This window comes from Symphalangus syndactylus, chromosome 18, assembly GCF_028878055.3.
Source record: "Symphalangus syndactylus isolate Jambi chromosome 18, NHGRI_mSymSyn1-v2.1_pri, whole genome shotgun sequence".
Lineage (NCBI taxonomy): Eukaryota > Metazoa > Chordata > Mammalia > Primates > Hylobatidae > Symphalangus > Symphalangus syndactylus.
Genome location: NC_072440.2, coordinates 27,303,039 through 27,325,777, shown reverse-complemented (window position 1 = coordinate 27,325,777; position 22,739 = coordinate 27,303,039).

Below are 22,739 nucleotides of genomic sequence, written 5' to 3'. Positions count from 1 at the left end.
CTGGTATGGCAGAGGCAGACCTGGCTGCTTCCCCAGTCTCCTCTTCCCTCTAGCAAAACTTCTGTTTTATATGTGGTGGCAATGTGCCCAGCCTCCTCTCCATCTAAGTATGGGCAATACGACTAAGTTCTGGCTAATGAAATAGAAGGGGAAATAGTGTCTGAGACTTCTAGAAAGGTTGCTTAAAGGATGCAGACTTAACTGGGAAGGGAGCCTTGTGGCTCGCTTTGGATTTCTTCCTCCTGTTGCCTGTACTATGGATGTAATGATTGGTTCACCACCAGCCATTTGGGACCACAAAGTGACTTTAGGTTAGAAATCAGTTAAGGATGGTAGGTATAGAAATAGATGGGTTAGTAATGACCCATGGAGCTTTGTTCCAACCCTGGACTCTAGAAATAGAGATAAAGATCAGGGTGGACATAGGTTCTCTTTGTTTAAGCCACTATTTTGGATTTCCTGTTATAATTAACCCTATTTTCTGTACTTGGTCATGCCCATGAGGATATATAGCCTGTTGTGAATTCCATTGCTATGAATAGTGCAGCAGAAAAAATGGTTAACAACCACTGGTCAAGGTTGTGGAGAATTTTCACCGGGACTATCTCTCAATCTCTGTTCATCAGCCCTCTTGTCAATCCTTAATGGATTGAGGAAGTATTGTTCTGCTTGGACTATAGTGATGCCATTCTCCATCGCAAGGGCTTTCCATCTGTTTCCTAAAGATCTTTCTCATCTGCACTCTCATTTTTTTTTTTCTTGTGTGTCTGCATTGACTAGCATAGCACCTGACACAGTGTAAGTTTAATAAATAGTCGTTAAATGAACAAACTTTTCTTCCCTGTGTCTGTGCACAGAATCTAGAACACCTTTTCCCTTTCCTGTTCACTACCACATTTCTATTTTGGCTGTATAGCTTATGTTCACCAAGCCCAGGGCTGAGCCAGATAAGCTTGGTAACCAAACTCCATTAGTACCCATGAACAATACTTGCCAAGTAGATGGTGTGTTCGTTTCATGTTTAAGACATTGCTTTACTTGGGTTCTGTAAGAGGAAGGAACAGAGTCCCACTAGAAGACATTGCTTTACTTGGGTTCTGTAAGAGGAAGGAACAGTCTCACTAGAAGAGGAGGGATCATTCATTGCAAACCAGTCACTCTCCTAATCAAAGAGATGAGTACGTGATTTTAGTCAGGACAGGGGTGGGGAAATAAGGAATAGAAGTGACTGAAGAGATAAACTACTCAGGGGAAGAGGCATCTCTCAGCCTTGACGTTGAGGAGACAAGGGCATGGGGAGGTAGTTCCCACAAAGCAGGAAATCAAATGGCAGCTTCTCTATGGAGGTTTAAGCTGAAAAGCAAGAAAACTTGGGTACCATGGGATCTAGGGCCCACCTAGGTAGGCATTTCTAATGGGGCCATTCACCTGGTATTTTCCATTCTTCTCACATAACTTCATTGTAGTAGCCAAGTAGGTTCTCAACCTTGGTATCTCTTATATTTATTCCTATAGATTTTTTTTCTTGTTTACAATTAAACCATTTTATTTCAATTATCTGAATTAAGAAGGTACATATTTAACATAATCCAAATAACAAAACTGATAGTCCCTTATCTCTGCTTTAACTTTTAACTGAAGACTTTATGAAGATGATAAAAGGGCTTGATGAGTGATTACGCCCATATGCTGAAGTAAGAGCCAATGTAATTTTCAAATATTAACTGCATGCAATTAATAAAAAGGTATACCCTAAGCTTTATAGCTTTCCCGATTCCCTTCTCAGAGGCCCCAGAGACAGCCTTTAACCTGTGGGGCTAAGGGAGCCATCTCTCTATTGGTCTAGTCTCTAGAGCCTGTTGAATGTTCCATGGTAATCTTGCCTCAAACACTGTTACCCATGTTTAGGTGTGTGCTTCTTGCTTCAATGTATTCATTATTAAATTTTACTTTTTGGCTTATAATTTATCCAAATGCAGGTTTCGAAGATGATGTCTTTAATTGATTTCTATGGAAGATCCTGATTTCCTCTAATGTCTTCTGCAAAATATTGTGTGTCATTCTGGGATAAGGTAGCTCTGTTTATCTAACTCGAAGGCTTATGATTATCTTTGCAAAAATCAGCATCCTCTGTCCTGGTACCATTTGCAAGCTCATGGGAGGAGTTATTTAAATACTCATTGGTTGGAAAGAGGTTCTTTCTGATTGAACTTTAAAACAAAAAGGGAGAAATGCATTCCTGAGATCCAACCTGGTGGGCAAAAGGTGTTAGAAAACATGACCAGCCTTTTAAGCCACCCATAAGGAAGATCTCCATGTAGTGCTAAAACTGGGAAAGTGTGTGTGGTGTGTTTTGTGTATGTTATAACGGTTGTTCCATTTAAGCTTGCAATAGCCACCACTGCTCCTTATACCACATCATGTATGACCCTTTTCCCTGTTCGTGATATTAATATTTTCTGTAGATGTTTGCTTTGTTTATATTTGACTAAACATGGTTTGGCTGGTAGTGCATATTTCTCTAATGTCCATCTTTGTGAGTGCTATCTCAAGTCTTAAGTTTTTAGAAATATAGCTCCCTCCTAATTTGACTATTATATAGCACAGAGCTCCATGTAAACATGGTGTTAAAAATCAATTTTGATAATTTATCAAAAACTTTAGAGAATGATACTGAGATGCCTTTGAACAAGGTTGAGGTTTTGGTATAGCCCCACTGCTGGAGTGTCTTCCTTCAAAAGATGTAGGCATTTTAAAACCAGACGGAAGCACAGTATGAAAAGCATTTGGTCACACTTTCCAAGGGATTAACTGAACTAAAAAAGCATAAACATCTCACACAGATTGGCGATGCTGGTGTTGATTACGATCTCAACCTTTTACTTTAAGGAATCTAAAACGTTTCTGGAAATAAACATGTGGACTAGAAGCCAACCATGTAAATAAGAACTAGCCTCTATTGCTCCTGTCTGAAAAGAAATCTGAAGGGGTTGGTTGAGATTTGTTGCGCTTGTCTTAAAAATAAGTTGAATATCCTCAGCCTTTCCTTTCTCTTACCTTTATTGTTTATTTTTTTTCATAGGAATCTGTATCATTGCTCCAACATGGGCAAAAAAAAAACAGCCTTCAGGTCTAAACATAATTCCTTTTAATTTTTTTATTTTTTCTTTATTTTTTTTTGAGATGGAGTCTTGCTCTGTCACCCAGGCTGGAGTGCAGTGGCACGATCTCGGCTCACTGCAAGCTCCACCTCCCGGGTCCATGCCATTCTCCTGCCTCAGCCTCCCGAGTAGCTGGGATTATAGGCACCTGCCACCATGCCCAGCTAATTTTTCTATTTTTAGTAGAGACGGGGTTTCACCGTGTTAGCCAGGATGGTCTCGATCTCCTGATCTTGTGATCTGCCCGCCTCGGCCTCCCAAAGTGCTGGGATTACAGGCGTGAGCCACCGCGCCCGGCCCCAAACATATTTACTTGTTAGAGCTTTGTATTACAGTTAGAGCTGGAAAATGAATGCCAAACATAAATTCCTGCATGCAAAATGCTTCCCCATCTACATGGGCTTGACAATGACCAAGTCTGGGACTCAGGATGGTGGAGGCTCGTTTAGGCTGTAACCTCCATGAGGTTGCACCAGTTACGCTTTGAACTTTGCCTGTAACCCACAAAGTGGTACTTTCCTTTGTGCCTTGTTGAGCTTCGGAAATCTTTCAAAGTTACCATAAAATATTTAAGACACAAATAGAAAACTCTAAACTATTCCTGCATATCATTAGCGTGAGTGTGGAATCGTTTTTGCAATGTTGACACTGTCCATTTTTCCGTGTACTTAAAACTGTTTATTTTTAGTTTCTTTTCAGTCTGCTTTTCAAAGATTACCTGGCTTTCAAATATCATTTTCTCCAGGGAGTCTTTAATTTTGCAAACACTCTGAATAAACATTCCATGGTAATTAAGGCTGTCAGAGGAAAAAAACACTTGTAGTGTCTCATCATCTTCACCAAGTTGTCACCTTCTTAAGGAAACCAGTCTCAAAGTGACCCACTACATATTTTACTATGTTGACTTTTTGAAGGAACAAGGATATTTATTCATCATTTAATTATCCCCAGGGACCACTGTTTGACAAAACATTTTTAAAAGGAAAATCGGTGTTTTCAGGGTCAATTCTGCAACCTTAAACATTAGTCAGCATCAAATACCCTCTAGAGATGAAAGGTGACCTCAGCAGCAGCACACTGAGATTTAAGCTCAGCATATTTTTCCAGAAAATATGGATCTTGCTCTTGGCTTTCTAGTGGTGATCTAATTTTCATGGCTATGTTAAAAAGAAAACACACAATAAAAGGATTTGAAGAGCTCTGCTTGTTTCATGTTGGAAAGGCACTGGAATTTATAGTCATGTACTTAATCAAAATGCTTTATCTTAGTGTTAGGAACTCTGTTTCATTTCAAAGGGATATCTGAAGATCACCAAATGGAAAAGCCAGGATTATCTGGGTAAATTCCAGATATGTTCTTCTGCTGGAAGAAATCACAGCACAACTGCTTTCTAATGCTTGTCCTGGTGGATAAGGCCGAAGGCCGTGTTCCAGAATGTTGAATTCTAGAGCAATGGTTCTGAAACTTGAGGATGCTTCAAAATCACCTGTGGGAGGGGGGAGGTTATTAAAACAGATTCCTGAGCTACCCCTGGACTGGAGTTTCTGATTCAGTAGACTTTGAATGCATTCTGAGAATTGAATTTCTGTTAATGCTGTTGGCTCAGGGACTGTACTTTGAGAACCACTGGCCTAAACTTTGGGCAGGAGATGTTCATCAGTAGTTCAAATAAAACAGACTGGGAGATATCAGAACATAGAATTAAATGTACTAAGGGAATGAGGGGACACAAATTGAGGCAGGGAGGTCAGGCTTATATAGTGAGATTGAGCAGAGAACCTGAAAAGAAGCAAACAAGTTGGCACTGGGATATCACATCTGCCAAAGCACCTCAGTCCAGTGATGAGAGAATAGAGGTAAATTCTCCCCAGGCCAGATGGATATTTAGCATTAAGATAGTAGCTGTCAAGGTTCAGTTCACTCAGCTGGGGTTCAGGGATGGCTCCAAACCTGTGGGGACAACTGATAAGAGTATTGTAAGGCCCTAGTCCTCAAAAGGACTTGGAAAAACCAAAGAAGATGGTAACAGGTATTCAATGTGTCAGTTAAGGTAACTCTTGCTGCTGTAACAGATGCAAGAGAACCCCCAAGTCACAGTGACTCAATTCAGAGTTTATCTCTTGCTCACATTTCAAACCAAGTATTCTTGATTAATAAGTACCTCTTTTTAAGGAGTGACTCAGTTACCCAGTGACCCAGGCTCCTTTCATCTTGTGGCTCTCCCATCATCAAGTGTAAGTTACCAAAAGGAAAGCATAGAGGATCACATGTAGGAGGTTTTTAATGGACCAGGGCTGGAAGGGACCCTTATCACTTCTGCCTAAAATCCACTTATCAGGAATTGATCACGTGGCCACATCAACTCAGCAGATCTACTTGTGTCCATCAGCTAAGTGTCCAGGAGGAAGAAGAAACAGGTTTGCTGGCCAGCTAGCCCATCTCTGCCACATTCAGATAAGAGGAGTAAGGTGGAATTATAGTTATTAAAATTGAATCACAAGAGGAAGTTTTGCCCACCAACCAGTGATGCACTGGATGTGTTAGCTGGGGATGTTAGCTCATCATTGCATGGATCCTGTAGGTGGCGAGCAAAGAGGGTTGCAGGGCTGCAAGACAAGGACCAGACATGGATTAACAGCTTTTCCTGAATATGCTTGAGGAAGGTTGCATTCTTTCTCTGAAAACCTCTCATCTAAAAATGACACATTGAGGAACTCAATGTCCTACAGCCATAAAAGAAGATGGGTGTTTTCTCCATCTTACATCTTTTGAATGAATCCATCCAAAATATCATGGTAGAGTTCATGTTACTAGTGCAAGGTACACATTTCTTGTTCAATGTATTTTTAAAATTGTATTGTTTGGAAATGTCAATTGAGAAACATTACTGCCAATTTTCCTCTCTAACACATTTAGAGAAGATCTTCAATGATAACGCAATTGCACATGAAAGGTTTTCAACAAAGACTGAAGACTGTTCACTTTGGGGAAAATGAAGACAGAGTGGGAATATAATCACACATAAAAAATAGGGAAGTATCTTAGTGTCCCAATTCCCCTTTTCAGCACTGCTCAGGAGAAGTAGCCCACTCCCTACTTCAATTTGCCTTGAAAAACAATATAAAATCTAGGATTCTGATCTCAAAAAGCATGCCAATCACAGAATGATTCTTAAGTTTTCAAAGGCTCAATCCTTTTAAAGTAATCTTGCCATTTTGAAATAATTAGGGATGATGCCATGCCATGCCTGCTATGGGGTGATAGTGTGATCCACAGGCCAAGTCAGTGGGGTTAGCAGGGTCATGGTTGAATCCATGGTGATGTCATAGCAGTCTTACTGATTGCTCATGAACTTCCGTTGCTTTCCTTCTTAATTTTTTAGTCATTGGTTACTTATTCGTTGCAGCTGTTTTTGCTTGGGGATGGAGTAATAATTGGTTTAAAGCACTAATCTATATCATTGTGCAAAAATCTTACATAAAAACGTCTTTATAAAATCAGTGTGTTTTTGATCTTACGCTCCTTAAACACAAGGAATATCCTTAATAGCAATTAATTCAGACCTCATCATTTTGGATAAGCAGTCTTCTGCAACACAGTCTGCCATCCATAGCCGTAGGTTCTGCATCCACAGGTTCAACCACAGATCAAAAATATTTTTTTAAAAATAGGCCAGGTGCAATGGCTCATGCCTGTAATCCCAGCACTTTGGGAGGCTGAGGCGGGTGGATTACCTTAGGTCGGGAGTTCAAAACCAGCCTGGTCAACATGGCAAAACCCTGTCTCTACTAATAATACAAAAATTAGCTGGGCATGGTGGCGCATGCCTGTAAATCCCAGCTACTTAGGAGGCTGGGGCAGGAGAATCGTTCGAACCCAGGAGATGGAGGTTGGAGTGAGCCGAGATCATGCCACTGCACTCCAGCCTGGGCAACAGAGCAAGACTCTGTCTTAAATAAAAATAAAAAATACAAGTAAAGGCAGCTATTTGTGTAGCTTTTACATTGTATTAGGTATTATATGTAATCTAGAGATGACCTAAACCATATGGGAAAAGGTGCATAAGTGATATGCCCATCATATACCGTTTTATATAAGGGACTTGAGCATCTTCAGATTTTGGTATCTGCACGGGCGTCGTGGAACCAATCCTCTGAAGATATCGAGGGACAACTGTACTTAAAAGTGAATATGAAGAGAAAATAACCCTTCCGATTCTTTAAAGGAAGGAAAGGAGATGGCTCTTATACATCTTAGCTATTCACATTAAGAAGTATGTGCCAGAGGAGAGAGGGATTAACATCGTGCTATCAACCCCAGCTACACTTGAAAATCATCTAGGGAACCTGTGAAAAATACCACTCCCCGGGGTGCCTCCAGCCAATTAAATCTGAATCTCTGGGATGGGCTCAGCATTGGTATATTTTTAAAGCTCAGAAGAACCACTGGCCTGGAAGATTCTCACTCACCTCCCTTTGTTTACGTGACCTATGATTGAAAGTGTAGGTGGGGAAATGCCCAAAATAGGGCAAGGAGAACACTCTGGGAAAAGTGGATGGGAAAGTGCTATTGCCTTAATCTAGTCCTACAAACAGAAGGGCCTCAACCTAATCTGACCCGTACACAGTTCTACCAACTGGTTTGTTTGGGCCTCCCATCATCTCTTGTTTTGTCATGAGGATCTCAAGGTTCTCAGATGCCAAGAATCAAGAGTCCTAATTGTATTATGTGCATCCAAGCCTGCTGTAGTCATGGGACATGCCTTGTTTCCTCTCAGCATGGTTATCAAGCTGAGACAGGTGGCTCCAGACCCAGAGTGTTTTGCTGACCTTATACTCAGTGGCATTCATCCATTTACTTACAAATATATTCACTTGCCTATTCTAGGTACAGGCAACTTATTTGGCACCTGGCTTAACCTGTGTAGTTGAAGTAACCAGATTCAAGGCCTCACACTGGAGCCCTGTGGTTATGATGCCACCTCGCTCCTGAGCCTTGGTGATTGTTGCCATTGTCAGAGGCTGGCTCCTGGGGTGCAGCCTGCTTGCTGATGGGTAGTGACAAGCTCCCCAATACATCCATGCTCAAGCAGTGGAGGTTGCTAGTGACCAACACCTTTTATCAGGTTAATACCAACCAGTGCCACCTAGGGATTAGAATCTTTACAAGTTAAAATAACAGCTAGAAAACTCCTCTTTGATGCTAACCCTTTCTTCTGGGCCATGATTTCAAAGGAAAGACATGATTTGGCATAATGTTTTGTCATTGAGTCTCTGTTGGACCATGCAGAATAGCTTTCTCCAGGCAACGATTAGCCATTTCTGTTGCTAAAGAGGTCTCCATCCGACAGACACAAAAAAGAGGCTACATTTTGTAGCCTCTCAGAAGAACAATTCAAAGTATTACCTTAGAGTGTGCCATAGGTAGATTATTTTATGCCCACAAGTAATACCTGCCTTTAAAAGTTTCTGGACCAAAGTTGCCTCAACTTTGTGGGAAATTTCAAGCTTTAACTATTCAGATAATTATTTACTCACAGTAAATTCTGGCCCTAAGTATATAAGTATATGAGACTTTTAGCCTAGAAACTGGGAAAGGTAGGGTAGTCCTACTTTACAGATAAATGTTTATCTCATGTCTTAGTCTATTAGTGCTGCCATAACAATACCACAGATTGGGTAGCTTAGGAAGAACAGAAATTTATTAAAGTTCTGGAGTCTGGGAAGTCCAAGACCAAGTCACTGGCATCTTGTGTGGACATTCTTGCTGTGTCTTCACATAGCATAAGATACAAGGGCAAGAAGGAGTGAACACCCTTCAAGTGCCTTTATAAGGGCACCTAATCTCATTCACTAGGGAGGAGCCCTCATGACCTCATGACCTCTTAAAGGCTTCACCTCTTAATACTACTACATTGGCAACACCGGAATTTTGGAGGGAATGCATTCTAACCATATCATCTAATGATAAAATTTCAGTGTTGATACCTGTCATCAGAGCATATGGCTCACTTTGCTTTCAAACACATGGACTGGGCTCCCGCTTCTGCCTAGCAATCAGTACAAACAACTAAGTCTCAAGAGTGAGCATCTCTGAGTCATGCTAATCACCATTTTCTAGGCCCTTTGAGGTCTCTCTGTATGTCGAGATAAATCACCAGGAAGTTATGGGTCTAAACTCCCAAAGAAATATCTTCAGAGTTATGATTTAATAAACAGCTTGCCCTCAGTGTCTATTGCAGGTCAGTGTAAGAAATAGCTGCCTGAAAATCATTTCTACGTCTTTTGTAAGCCACTTTTTAGTCTATATTGTCATTTATGTAAAAATCAACCCAACAAAAACCTCCCTCAAATAATTTATTGTCAGGAGAAAAACAAGCCACTACCAAAGAACTTACAAGTTTCTCTTATCAGATACTGAAAACCATAAAGCTAAACATATTTCCCCTTTTCCTTCGATTGCTATGAGACTTAGAGTTTAATTTCATGCTCAGTTATAGCAATTCTATTTAACTTAGGTCTCTGATGTATCTATTTTCTCTCTTCTGATATCTAGTTTTTAGTCCATTTTGATCCTTATTTTATGGTTCTAATACACCTGTCTTTCAGAATGTGTTACTTTTGGAAGCCTCACTACTTCATGGTCTGACTGTTAGATAGCTCTCATCTCACCAAAGGAAGATCCCAAAGGAGCAAGATGCAAATTGTATTTATTTTCACAGGGTTTGGGATCTCCCATGTGGGTCTGGGCCCAAGAAGCAGACTGAGGTGTGGGGAGTGCCAAGCATCCTGGGAAAATCTTCGTCTGAATAGGGAGGCTAGGAAACTGAATGGACCAAGGTGGTAAAAGATGGGAATCCTGAAGACAAATCGGTAGTCTGGTGTCTGTTAAAACCATCAGCTCTGACTTGGAATATGTAGACTGCACATAGTTCTATCTTATAAAAATGATATTTGCTGAAAAGTTCATATGTTGCAAAGTCATTAAAGCCTTACTTATCGACATATTATTTCCTGCTCATTAACAAATAAAAAGTAAGAGGCAGAGCTGTGGATAGTCCTACTGGAATGTGCTGCCAGGTCCATTGGTTTTGAATAGTCCTAAATCTTTGAATTGGGGCCAAGTGGGTAAATGTCCTAGCCCATCTCTGTTTTAATAACATGCAACCCTTTCTACAGGGGTGTTAATGGCTACAGGAGTGTGATATTACTGATCGGAAAGATGACGCCTCTGTAGATTTTCCATACCTGAACTACTCACAGATAGAATGGAGGGGAAAGAAGAACAATCTGAAAGGCACTTGCAAAACCTTGGGAATCAAAGCAAGGCAGTAGGAAAGCCTTTACCCTGGACTAATGGCAGACATTTGCAAGTGGGGGGTTTTACTTGAAAGGAAGTCTGAACTTGATGAGAGGTGTGGATAGTGCATGGGAGCAGAGAATGGCAAGATCTTTGGAAACCCAAAGCAGAGGTTGGGGATTGGGGACCTGCTGATAAAGGGTTGAAACAGAAGAGATAAATAATTGCCAAAGGAAAGGAGATGCTGAATGCAGACATTTCTTTAAAAAAAAAATCAAAGATCAATACACATGACTCAGGCAGGTGAAACCAAAAGAAGGATCTCCAAAAGAATGAGCAGGTAGATGTAGATTCTGGGGCAGCTGTTAAAACGGAATCAGTAAAGTTCATCTTGCCAAGCTGTAAAATACTTGAACTGTGTGTGGGTTCTGGCCTGAATACAAGGTTCCTGTATAGACACAAGAGAGGACCTTCAGGTTGAAAGAAAATGAAATTATAAATGGAGATTAGGCATATTTTTGGACATCAAATGGTTCTTACAAAATGGCATTTTGATTAGTTAAGTATAAATGAATCAAACACATGAACAGAATTTCTCTTGAAGCATGTACACATTTTTAAAGAACTTCTGTAAAGCTGTTGTGTAAAATTTCTATCAACAAAGGAAGCTATCAACAAAAAGGCAGCTTGCGAATTGGGAGAAAATATTTGTGAAGCATATAGCTTGTAAGAGGTTAATATCCAAAATATGTAAGAAACTTACACAGCTCAACAGCAAGAAAAAACCCCAAATAACCCTATTTTTAAACATGAGCAAAGGACCTGAATAGATATTTCTCCAAAGGCATAAAAATGGCCAAAAGGTATGTGGAAAGGTGCTCAGCATCACTAATTATATCAGAGAAATACAAATCAAAACTGCAGTGAGATATCATCTCATATCCATAAGGATGGCTTTATCAAAAACACAAGAAATAGCAAGTGTAGATGAGGATATGGAGAGAAGGGAAACCCTAGTACACTGTTGGTGGAGATGTAGGTTGGTGTAGCTGTTGTGGCAAATAGTATGGAGGTTCCTAAAAACATTAATAGAACTGCCATATGACCCAGCAATTCTTCTGGGTATATACCCAAAGAAAATGAAATCACCACCAAATAAAGATATCTGCACTCCCATGTTCACTGCAGCACTATTCACAATAGCCAAGAGATGGAAGCAACCTAAGTGTCCATGAATGGATCAAAATTCTGGTGTGTGTGTGTGTGTGTGAGAGAGAGAGAGGACAGAGAATATTTTTCAGCCTTTAAAAAGGAGATCTTGCCATTTGCAACAACATGGATGAAACTACAGGACATTATGCCAAGTGAAATAAGCTAGACAAAATGAAAAATACTGTATGTCACTCATATATGGAATCTTAAGCCACTAAAGGCATAGAAACAAAGGGTGAAGCAGGAGTTACTGGGGTGAGGGGAAATGGGAACATGTAGATCACAATGTGCAAAGTGGCAGTTATGAAAGATAAATGAATCTAGAGATTTAATGTACAGCATGAAGGTTACAGTTAATAATAATGTAGTCTTGGAATTTGCCAAGAGAGGAGATTTCAGGTACTTACCACACATAAAAACAGAAAAAAGAAAGGTAACTATATGAGATGATGGGTGTGTTGATTTGTTTGACTGTAGTAATCACTACAGTCTTATAAGTATACTTACAAGTATATCAAAACATGTTGTACACCTCAAATACATATAACGAATACTTTTACAAATGAAAAAGTGAAAGTGCTCACATAATACATTTGGAAATCTGATAAATGGATGAGGTGGAAAACAGTTTGAGATGTTCTTCTCAACCCGAATGACTAGTGGAATCTCACAGTCCTCCCTTGTTATTTTCACGGTAGGATTTCTATCCTGTCTCTGTGTCCATGTTTTGGTGTCTCCTCTTAACTAAATGATTTCCAATGTCAGTCTGAAAAGTTTCCCAAAACCTTTCATTATAGATGTCTACTAAAAATACCATTTCTTAATCTGAGATTAGAACAAATGCATTGCCTTAATAATCTGTGCCCACTTAATAGCTAAAAATTTGTAGCTTTCCTTGTATCTCTTGGAAACAGCACCTTTGATAAACTGTTCTTGTCCAATCCTTCTGTGACATATTAATTATGTGAATGTCTTTGAGTCATGCTTCTGATAGCAGAGACAGAGATGCCCAAGAAACCGAGGGCTGCACATCTCAGCCTGCTGCTGAGAGGGGGATGCCAAGGCATAAAGTGTTCATTTTCCCCAAATGCCACTTGAAATTTCTGGTCCTGGTGATTTGGGCAGAATTAAGGACTTTAAACATCAAGCACTCCTTTTTGCTACTGTACACTGACTCCTGAGGGGAAAACAACACTTCACCAAAGGTTCTTAGACAAGTGCCATCCAATAGAAATGAGTCACAAATGTGAGCTACATTTTCTAGTAGCAAGTGAAATGAATTTTAGTAGTATATTTTAACATAATACATCAAATATTACCATTTCAACATTTAAGCGATAGTAAACATTTATCCTGAGATCTTACAATTTTAATTTGGTACTAAGTCTTTGAAATCCTGTGTATATTTTACAGTTAAAGCCCCACATTTCAACTTCCCATTATCCACATATTGAACAGCCTAGCCCTGGACCTAGATTTTAACACTGTCCTTGAGGTTGCATCACTGATGATGAGAGAAAGAATAAGATGTTGAATTAAAGAGAATGATGAAGCTGGGGAAAGAGGAATCCATCTCTCTAAAAGGAGTGTTACTCAGAGTGAAATCTATGAACCTCATATATCAAAATCACCCAAGAGGTGTGTTAAAAATGCAGAATTCTGGGTTTGGCCCTACCTCTACCTAATTATAACCTCCGAGGTTGGGACTTAGGAATCTGAGTTTTCTAGGATAATTCTCTTGCACACTCACCACTCTGATGTCTAGAAAAATCATGAACATGGGCCATTTGCTATTCGCAGAGTTAGCTGTATTTTCTTCATCCTTAATGGGGTTTTTAAATGTTTGAGTTGCTGTTTTGAAATCAGGATCATACACACACACTTTTAAATAAGCTCAAAAAAGTCAGAAAATCTGTAAATCTAGTGGCTGCATTTCCCACATGGCAACAATGGGCTAGAGGTGAGCAGTTGGGCATTCTCTAGATAGGACAAGAGCTGACCAGTTTGTGGTGGGCCCAACCTGGTCCACTTCACTCCTCCATATTACATGCTAGCTTCCATAGACTGTTCCAAATATTTTAAACATTTTTACAGGAATTTTAGATTTACAGAAAAAATTGCAAAGATAATTCAGATATTTCCCGTATACTCTTTACTCAGCTCCCCTGATGTTAACATCTTACATAGCCATAGTGTATTTGCCAGAACTAAGCAATTAACACCAGTATAATTCTATTAACTAAACTACAGACTTTATTCTGATTTTACCATTTCTACCTTAAAAGCACCTTTTCTATTCTAGCATCCAATCTAAGATTCCATGTTGCATTTAGCTCTGTAGCCTTTTGAGTTTGATTGCTGGTGGAGAGCAGCAGACCTAAGCTGGCTACTTCATACCCCTGCCTTTTTTTTTTTTTTTTTTTTTTTTTTTGAACCTTTCCCAGGTCCTGTCAGGCTCATCAGGAGGAGGTGATTCCTCTTAAGCAGTATGCAACCCCAGACACACTTTAATTCAACAGCTGCACTGGCTGTGCAACAATAGCTGCAGCCGCAAATTGAAGAACAGTCTTCACACATCCAGTGTGGAAAGAACTCTTCATTACAGGGATCTTTTAGCACACCTGCACTCACTAATGGCAATGCCAGTAGCACCATCTTCTAATAAGTCAGACAGCATTATGATTTATCTATGAAGATTATTATGACTATAATGTTCAGAAGGGACATGAGCTGCTGGATTTGTGGCCACACAACTTCTTATGCATGCACTTTCTCCAAAGGACTACCTAACCCAATGGCTTTTTGGCACGTGGAAATGCTTAAATACATTGCATCTGAATCTCCCATCCCAAGAAGTGAAATTTAGACATATAGAACTTTCACTTTCCTTTCTGGCTCTGTTTAACATGTAAATATTCTTTCAGTCCATTAGGACTAAACTTCTTGAGAAAGTGCCTTTATTTCTTGGCCACCTTTCCTTGAGCAGAATTCCAATTTTGCAGTGCCTGGAACCACTAACTAGAATATATGCTGATTTGCCTTAACGGCAAGAACAAATCCAATTAACAAGTCCACAAGGAATAGGGTTGGAACTGAGCCATTCTTGCAGGTGGAAACATCTTTCTGTTAGACATGTTTCTTGTACTATTCATCCCCGGTCCTCTGATTGTACAGACAATCCATGGCCTGACTGGGGGGATTTGGAGTCTAATAAATTCATCTTCACAAACTCTGGGGATCAATGACATATTCAGAGACTTTTCTTTCTAATCTTTATTATTTCCAAGGCTGTCGCCCTCTGACTGTAACACCTGAAATAATTTAATGAAGAATTTAAAACAGAAGCTTTTTGCATGTAGTGAAGTTCTGGAAAGGTTAGCTAGTTCAGAGAGCATAAAAGTGAAGGTTCAAATCAAAATAACTCCAGAGGTTGGGTTTCTATGGTTGAGCCATTAAGTGTCTCCTATCTTAAACATCTGATACTGCAAACATACACAGTCACTCGGCTTCCTGGATTACTGTCTAGCAGTTTCATCACTGTTTTGTTGTATCATAAAAAAGATGAGAGTTCCTAAAAATGCATGCACTGTTTATAGACAACTCTTATTTTTTTTGGAGATGGGTTCTTGCTCTGATGCCCAGGCTAGAGTGCAGTGGTGAAATCATAGCTCACTGCAGCCTCAAACTCTTGGGTTTAAGTAATTCTCCCTCTTTAGCCTCTGGAGTAGCTGGGACTACAGGGGCACACCACCATGCCTTGCTAAAAATCACTCTTTTAAAAGAATTTCAGCTCACTTCCAGTGTGTTTGTTGGTACCCGGTATCCCTGGAAGGTCAGCTCTACTTTATACAAGACTAGGAAATTGCCTTAGAAAACAATAGTCCATATTTGTAGAAGACTCATTTTCAAAATCATTTCAAACTATCATTTCATTCTATTCTGTCAGTAGCCTTGGAGTGATAAGATGTAGGGTAAGAATGATCATGATCTGTCAGATGGAGAAACTTCACTCTTATGAGACATCAACTTTCCTAATATATCTTCCTAGCAACAGGCTGGAAATAGAAACTGTCTCAAGACTTCTGTGCCCTATTTTCTCTAATGGTGCACCCACTGTGGGCTCCAAGGGCCTTTGTGAGTTCTCCCTTTTCCTTCCAAAATGCTTCACTTTTTGGGACATTTAAAAGTGTTGCCCATCCTACTGCTATTTGTGTCTTGCTGGAATTCAGAGCTTCAGAATGAAGCTCCCACTGTAGGATTCACAGCCAGCCAGTAAGTAGAAGAGGAAATGGGGAGAACAAAGTCTTCTGACTGCACTGAAATCACGTTGGTGGGGGCTTTTGGTTTCTTTTTTTGTTTGTTGTTTTTGATTGTGTTTTGAGTTTGGGAATAACAGAAAGGGCTTCTCTTCAATGCAAGGCATCAGGATAATGCTGGCCTGGTGCAGACATACTGATTTTCTATCTTTTAGAACTGGATTCTGTTGGGTTCAACTTCTAAAACCAGAGTCAGTGACAAGTCTTGATTAATAAGGTTCTTAGATTTGTGAAATAAAACTATCCAAGGAATTTGTCAATTCCAAGTTAGCATTTGCCTTTGTTTTATTGCTAGCTGGACGAAGTCATTATGCTACTGGCAAAATAACTAAATAAAATCATTTTTAAATTATCTGATAGAATGAAGTTAGTGGTACTACCCTGATCCCAAAAATATGCTTCCTAAGCCAAATAGTCAAACAGTATTGAAATTAAGAGAAAGAGGAAGAAAGTGCCAGAACTTGAATATGTTTTTCTGTCACATTTAACTCATTGTTAGAGGAATCCTCCAATGTCTGCTTGGCTTCCTCTCCCTAAGGGTTTCCCACGGGTCCTCAATTTCCCAAGACCTCCCAGCACCTGGGGTCCCACTTACCCCTCCTTTTCCCAGCAGTGTCCTAGGGACCTTGAGGGTAGAGGTAGTACCATGCATTTAATCCAGAAGCTAGTGACCCTCATGTGGTTTGCTTGTGTTCATAATGACATGCTCAGAGTGTCAGCCAGTACCATCTGGGGTGCCTGGAGCAGTGTCTGGGAGCCTGTGACAACTCAATCTCAGGCCCGAGGATGGGAAAACATTGGATGATTGCAATTCCCTTTTAGGCAGGGAGACTCTCTGGCATTAAGATGTCCACATCTGCTAAACCCATTACAAAGTCTCTATTCTTCATGAGTATTACAATAAGAATAGCCATTAATCTGGCTAAATCACAGTTCCTTTCTGGCCTGATCCAATCTGTTCCTAAAAACATGTTGGGGTGTGTTAGTTTCTAGTTACAGCTTCTGGCCAGTCTTCTGGCTGCTTATGTTGGAAAAGGCGAGCCAGGCCACTTGGTACTGAATTGACAGTCCCTGAAAAAGGCCGAGACCTGATGTCACCCTGGGGACTATTTGCTGGGGAAAAGTACATGTATCCAGAATTCAACGCATCTGGCCCTCACAGCACTTAATCTCTGTACCAGTGCTTCTCAGTCTTTAGAATGTGTAAAAATTACCTGGAGAATTTGTTAAAACACCATTCATGAGCCCATCCCCATGGATTCAGATTCAGTGGGGTCTTGAGAAGGGCCTGGGAATTTGGTGACCGTACTTTAAGTAGCAATTTTCTATCCTGTTGCAATACAAAGTGTGGTCCTCATCCCAACAACATTGCCATCACCTGGGAATCTCTTGCACCTATAAGTACTAGGGCCCCACTTAGACCCATTAAATCTGAATCTGTATCTTAACAGGCATTCTTTGCACTTTGAAGATTGAGGCACACAAATCTATATCACTCATTCAGTGTCTAAAACAGAACAGCAAATCATGGACTTGGAAGGGACCCTTAGGAGTTCAAGTGCTTTAGGTCACTGCCTACAAAATGATACGTTATTAATTCTATATTGCTTTTTATTGACTTTCTATGGATATCTGTGTCTTTCACCTAAATTGTAATAACCTCAAAAGGCAGTGGCCTTGTCTTAAAATTCTTGCACAAAATATCCTGCATATAGTAGGCACATATCAAGTATTCATTGGTTGATTGGTTGGTTGTGACAATATTCCAAAAATATCTCATAAAATGAAGGGATGGTCCCTGTTTCATTCAAAAAGGTGTATCACCAGTTGTGGTCTGTGCTTATTTTTAAATTTACAAAACACTGTTTTAAATTTACAAATTCACAAAGCAGAAAGCTGGGGAATAATCTAAAATTGCAACATCTGAACTCTCACTGGCATAGTCCCCCCTGTTCTGAGAGTTTGTTGCTCATTGTTTTATAGGGAAGGTATCAACGGTAAATAAGGACTCTATTCAGCTAGGAAGCTAGTGATCCTTTCCATCTCATTCAGTGCTGTATTTGGAAAGTTTTGCTTTAAGGAATGATGAAAGGAATCATGGGGAGAAGGGAATAAAACCTTCAACAGGAAATGGATCATATCAGGCCTTGAAACCACTGTGGGAAGCTGGTATTGTTCTCTAAGAGCACAACAAGGCCCTGATAGATCTCAAGCAGGGGGAGTCATTATCTGATTCAGACTCAGGATATATGTTGTTGTTGTTGTTTTTAATCCATAGGCTTCGCTCGTTAACTGGATGTAGGATACGGCTGGGTGAGCAGGGGCTGAGAAATAGAACTTGAGAATAATTTCTTGATTTTTGGAAGATTATAGTGCTATTGCCAAGGTTGGGGAGGTAAAAGCAATATTGGGGGTGGAATCAAATGTTATGTGTCAGATGCCATGAGACATATACGTAAAGAGGTGGGCTTGGCAGTTAGATACCAAAATCTGGAGATGAAGGCAAATCATGGCTAGAATTTGAATTCTGTAGCCTCTCAGATGCCATGTTGTCTTCAACTTTAAGTTGCAGGCAAACGGCCATTTGTTTCTAGTGACATTGAGCCATTTTCAATATTATTCTCCATATTCTGTGGAAATACCAAAGCTCTGCATTTCTGAAGAGCCATGAAGTGGATAGTCCCATTGCTTGGGAGTTGCTAAGAAGTGAACAGAAATGGACTCTGAGCATACAAGGTTCTTGGATCCTAGCTATTCTTATTTTAAAAATTGAGACAGTCTTGCTCCATCACCCAGGCTGGAGTGCAGTGGCACCATCTCGGCTCACTGCAACCTCTGTCTCCCAGCTTCAAGTGATCATCTTGCCTCAGCCTCCCAAGTAGCTGGGACTACAGGTGCATGCCACCACACCCTGCTCACTTTTGTGTTTTTAGTAGAGATGGAGTTTCACCATGCTGACCAGGCTGCTCTTGAACTCCTGGCCTCAACTGATAGACCCGCCTCAGTCTCCCAAAGTGCTGGGATTACAGGCGTGAGCCACCATACCTGGACTAGATCCTATTTATTCTTAATTTAGGTTTAGCCCTCGTAAATGTGATGATTCACTACCCCAGACCAAAGCAAAGGAGAATTATTTTGCTTAACTGTGGCTTGTTTGCTGTTTGACTCTCCTGCCAGCAGGTATGCTCCATGCGAGTAGGCCCCTCTGTACTGTGGTCTCCATCTAACTGTCTTTTCTGCATATAGAAGCAAGCCCTGCCACACAGCGAATGCTCAAAACGTACTCTCTGAATAAAAGGCTGAGGGTGGGAAATGGTTCCTTAGAGACAAACACAAGACAGTCACAAGTAAAAACCTGACATTTAGAGGAGAATTAGAAAAGTTGTAAAGGCTCAATAAATCTAAGGCCCTGAGACCATTTACCTAGGAATTTTCCCAATGCAGCTCATAACTCAACAGGCCCTGATGTCATTGTTTATCTGTAGCACAGTAAAATTATTCATGCTCACAGTGAGGACTCTGACTCACCAAAAAGAAGATAAAATATGTTCAGTCACTAGATGTAAAAATGGCAAGAAATACAAAATCACATCTTGAAAATCATTTCATCTAAAGTGGTCAAGATGAATATTTCGGACCTGAAGTCTTAGGATAATCCTACAACACATACCTGGAAAATCTCATCACCCATCGATGCTATCTGCACAAATGAGGCAAAACTTGCATTATTCTTCACAAATGATTACTGTCTGCAATCTACAGTCAGTTTCATTTTGTGTTGAGTATATGCTTCTGATTACCTATATTCATCTGAACATTAACAATTTTTTTCTGGAAGAATTACATACTCATTACATGCTAACTAGGACATTTTCCTGCCGTACACAGTTACCTCTGCAAACAGAATGCTGAAAGTATCTTCCAGATAGTGAATAAACGTGAAACACCACATGAGGACAGGTAAGCAAAGGAACGAAAGCCACGTGTGACTATCTTCTGGAAAGCCTGTTGGCAGTGGACTGATTCTCAGAACCCTCTGGAGTAGAGGCTGTGTTCACATAGATGCTCCCAGCATGGGAGGAATACCATGTATGCTGTACCTATCATAGGTGTTCAATAAACATGTTTTTGAGAAAAGAGCATATATATTTCTTTCCCATTTCCCTCGGAAGGGTGAAGATTATAGTTGGAGTCTCAGCTCCAGTGCTGTGAGCCTTATTGTATTTAAGCGATCAGAGTGGGTATTTAAAGGAGGTTATCTCTGAAGAAACTACTTAAAACTTTACTGGGCATTATGGAAAGGTGTGTGATGAGTTTTGGAAGATTGTCTAAACTCCCAGGGTAGCACACAACTGAAATATGTTGAGTCTTCTTGAAAGATAGCATTTGTTCACTATGTTCTTTTCCTTCATTGCATTAATCACACACATGCACGTACAATGCACACTTCCTTGTTTATTGGCTGTCATCTCTAGTTGAACCTAAATTCCCTGAGGGCTGGGACCATGTCTTCTCCATGAATATGGGAGCTGTATACAGGGGCTGTAAGGTGAGATATGTATGTTGAGGAGGAGTTGTTTATTTCTGTTCTGACCTCATGACAGTATTTGTAAGATAATTTGGATGTTTTTGATTCAGTAACACCAAAAGCCATGTTTGTATATTACACGGCAATTACACGACATTGGGATGTATTTTGACCACATCCCTGCCAAGCTGGCTTTTAGGTGCAAGCACCATCTAAAAACATGCATAATATGCAGTTTAGAATGACTAGTTCTCTAGCCAAAAAGACTCACTTAAATCAAAAATAGAATCTAGAAAAGAAGTACAATTAAGGGGAAAAGATCCTTCAACTCCCAATAAGAGGCCCACTGAACCATGAGCTATAATCATAATGAAAAGTAATGATAATCTCCAGTAAAATTTTAGAGGATTTCTGTGCTAGCACCACACTAAAGCACATTCATGGAGCAGCTCATCTAACCTTTACAACCCCATGTGGAAGGTCCTATTCAATCTCGACTTACGGTTGAGGAAACCGGAAGACCAGGAGATCAGCTAAGAGGCTCCTACAAGGGAGGTGACAAATGATGGTGGCTGGAAGAGGGGCTAGCAGATAGGGCAGTGAGGCTTAAAGAGGTCAGTGACTTGTCTAAAGTTAACGGACAGGTGAGTGGTGGAGGCAGAGACTGCTCTGACCATACTCCCCAGGCTGGGCACATCGTGGGGCTCAATGGTTAGTATATCAAATGGGTCCATTTTCTCCAAGCATATTCCTACTGACCAAAGCTAAATAAAGTGAAATATGGGAATGCAGGCACTTAGCAGGGCAAAGAAAGTCTTTGAGACTCCATCTCAAAAAAAAAATAAAAAATACAAAATAAAAAAAAGTCTTTTCTTCTTGTAACAGCTGGGCCAAAATGTCAGTTTCTATGCTTATAAGAATATGGTTCTTTGAATATTAAAATACCACCAGATGCACAGACATGTCTTTATGGCCACTCAGAGAACAGAAGTTTGATAAGGCAGAGTCACCACACCCAGGAGGAGAAAAAAAGTCTGAAACTCTAAACTTTTGTGAAATTGGCTAAAAGCCAAATGTCAGCATTTTCACCTCTTTTCCCATACGGCAGGAGGCATTTCACACCACTTTCCATCATTTCAATAAATCTAGTAAATGATATGAGTACTCTGCATGCCAAGAGACATATAATATGTGTATCAAAATAGATGTCTAGGTCGGTTTGTGACAAGAACCAGATTTCAGCAACTGCGGAGAACAGATCTGGCCTGGCTTTGGTTCAGTGAATGAGTGAGCGCTATCCAGGATCACTTTCTGCTTATTTTATTTTCCCTTAGTTTTTAAATAATACTTCTCCTACATTCACTTCTTCTCTAAAAGGCCTTGACCATCTCAATAGTCCCTTTTTTGGCATTCCCATCACCACCTACAGCCGTATGGGGCAAGTTCCAGCTGAGGATACAGGGCATTATTAGGACCAGGAATTCATTCATCCATTCAATATTTAGTGAGCTCCAGCCATATGCCCAGAGTTGTCTTAGGCACTGGGGATACTGTAGTGAACAAAAGTCCCTGTTCATAGGCCAGGTGCAGTGGCTCACACTTGTAATCCCAGTACTTTGGGAGGCCAAGGCAGGAGGATGGCTTGAGGCCAGGAGTTCGAGACCAGCCTGGGCCACACATTGAGACCCCCCCATCTCTACAAAAAATTTAAGAATTATGCAGGCATGGTGGCACCCACCTGTAGAGTCCCAGTGACTCAGGAGGCTGAAGCAAAGAGTTCAAGCCTGCAGTGAGCTATGGTTACACCACAGCACTCCAGCCTGGGGGACACAGTGAGACCTGTCTCAAAAAAAAAAAAAAAAAAAAAAAAAAAAGAAAAGTCCCTGCTCACGTAATAAAAATGCTGACAACAATCAAATGAACAAATTTCAACTTGATGCATGTCAGGTAGTGATCAATAATATAACAACTAAAACAGGGCAGGACAGACAGCGACCGGGGTGTCAAAGGCCTCAGTGATGACAAGATGGCATTTCATCATGAGACTATGAGGAAAGAAGGGAACACACTGTGAGAGGAGAAGATTCAGTGATCTCCGTAGAGAGCATGGCAAATGCAAAGACCCTGGGGTCCAGGCTTGTTTTTATTCAAAGACTAGCAAGGAAGCCATTGAGGTAAGAACAGAATGCAAGATGGGAGGGTAGTGGGAGGTAAGCTCTGAG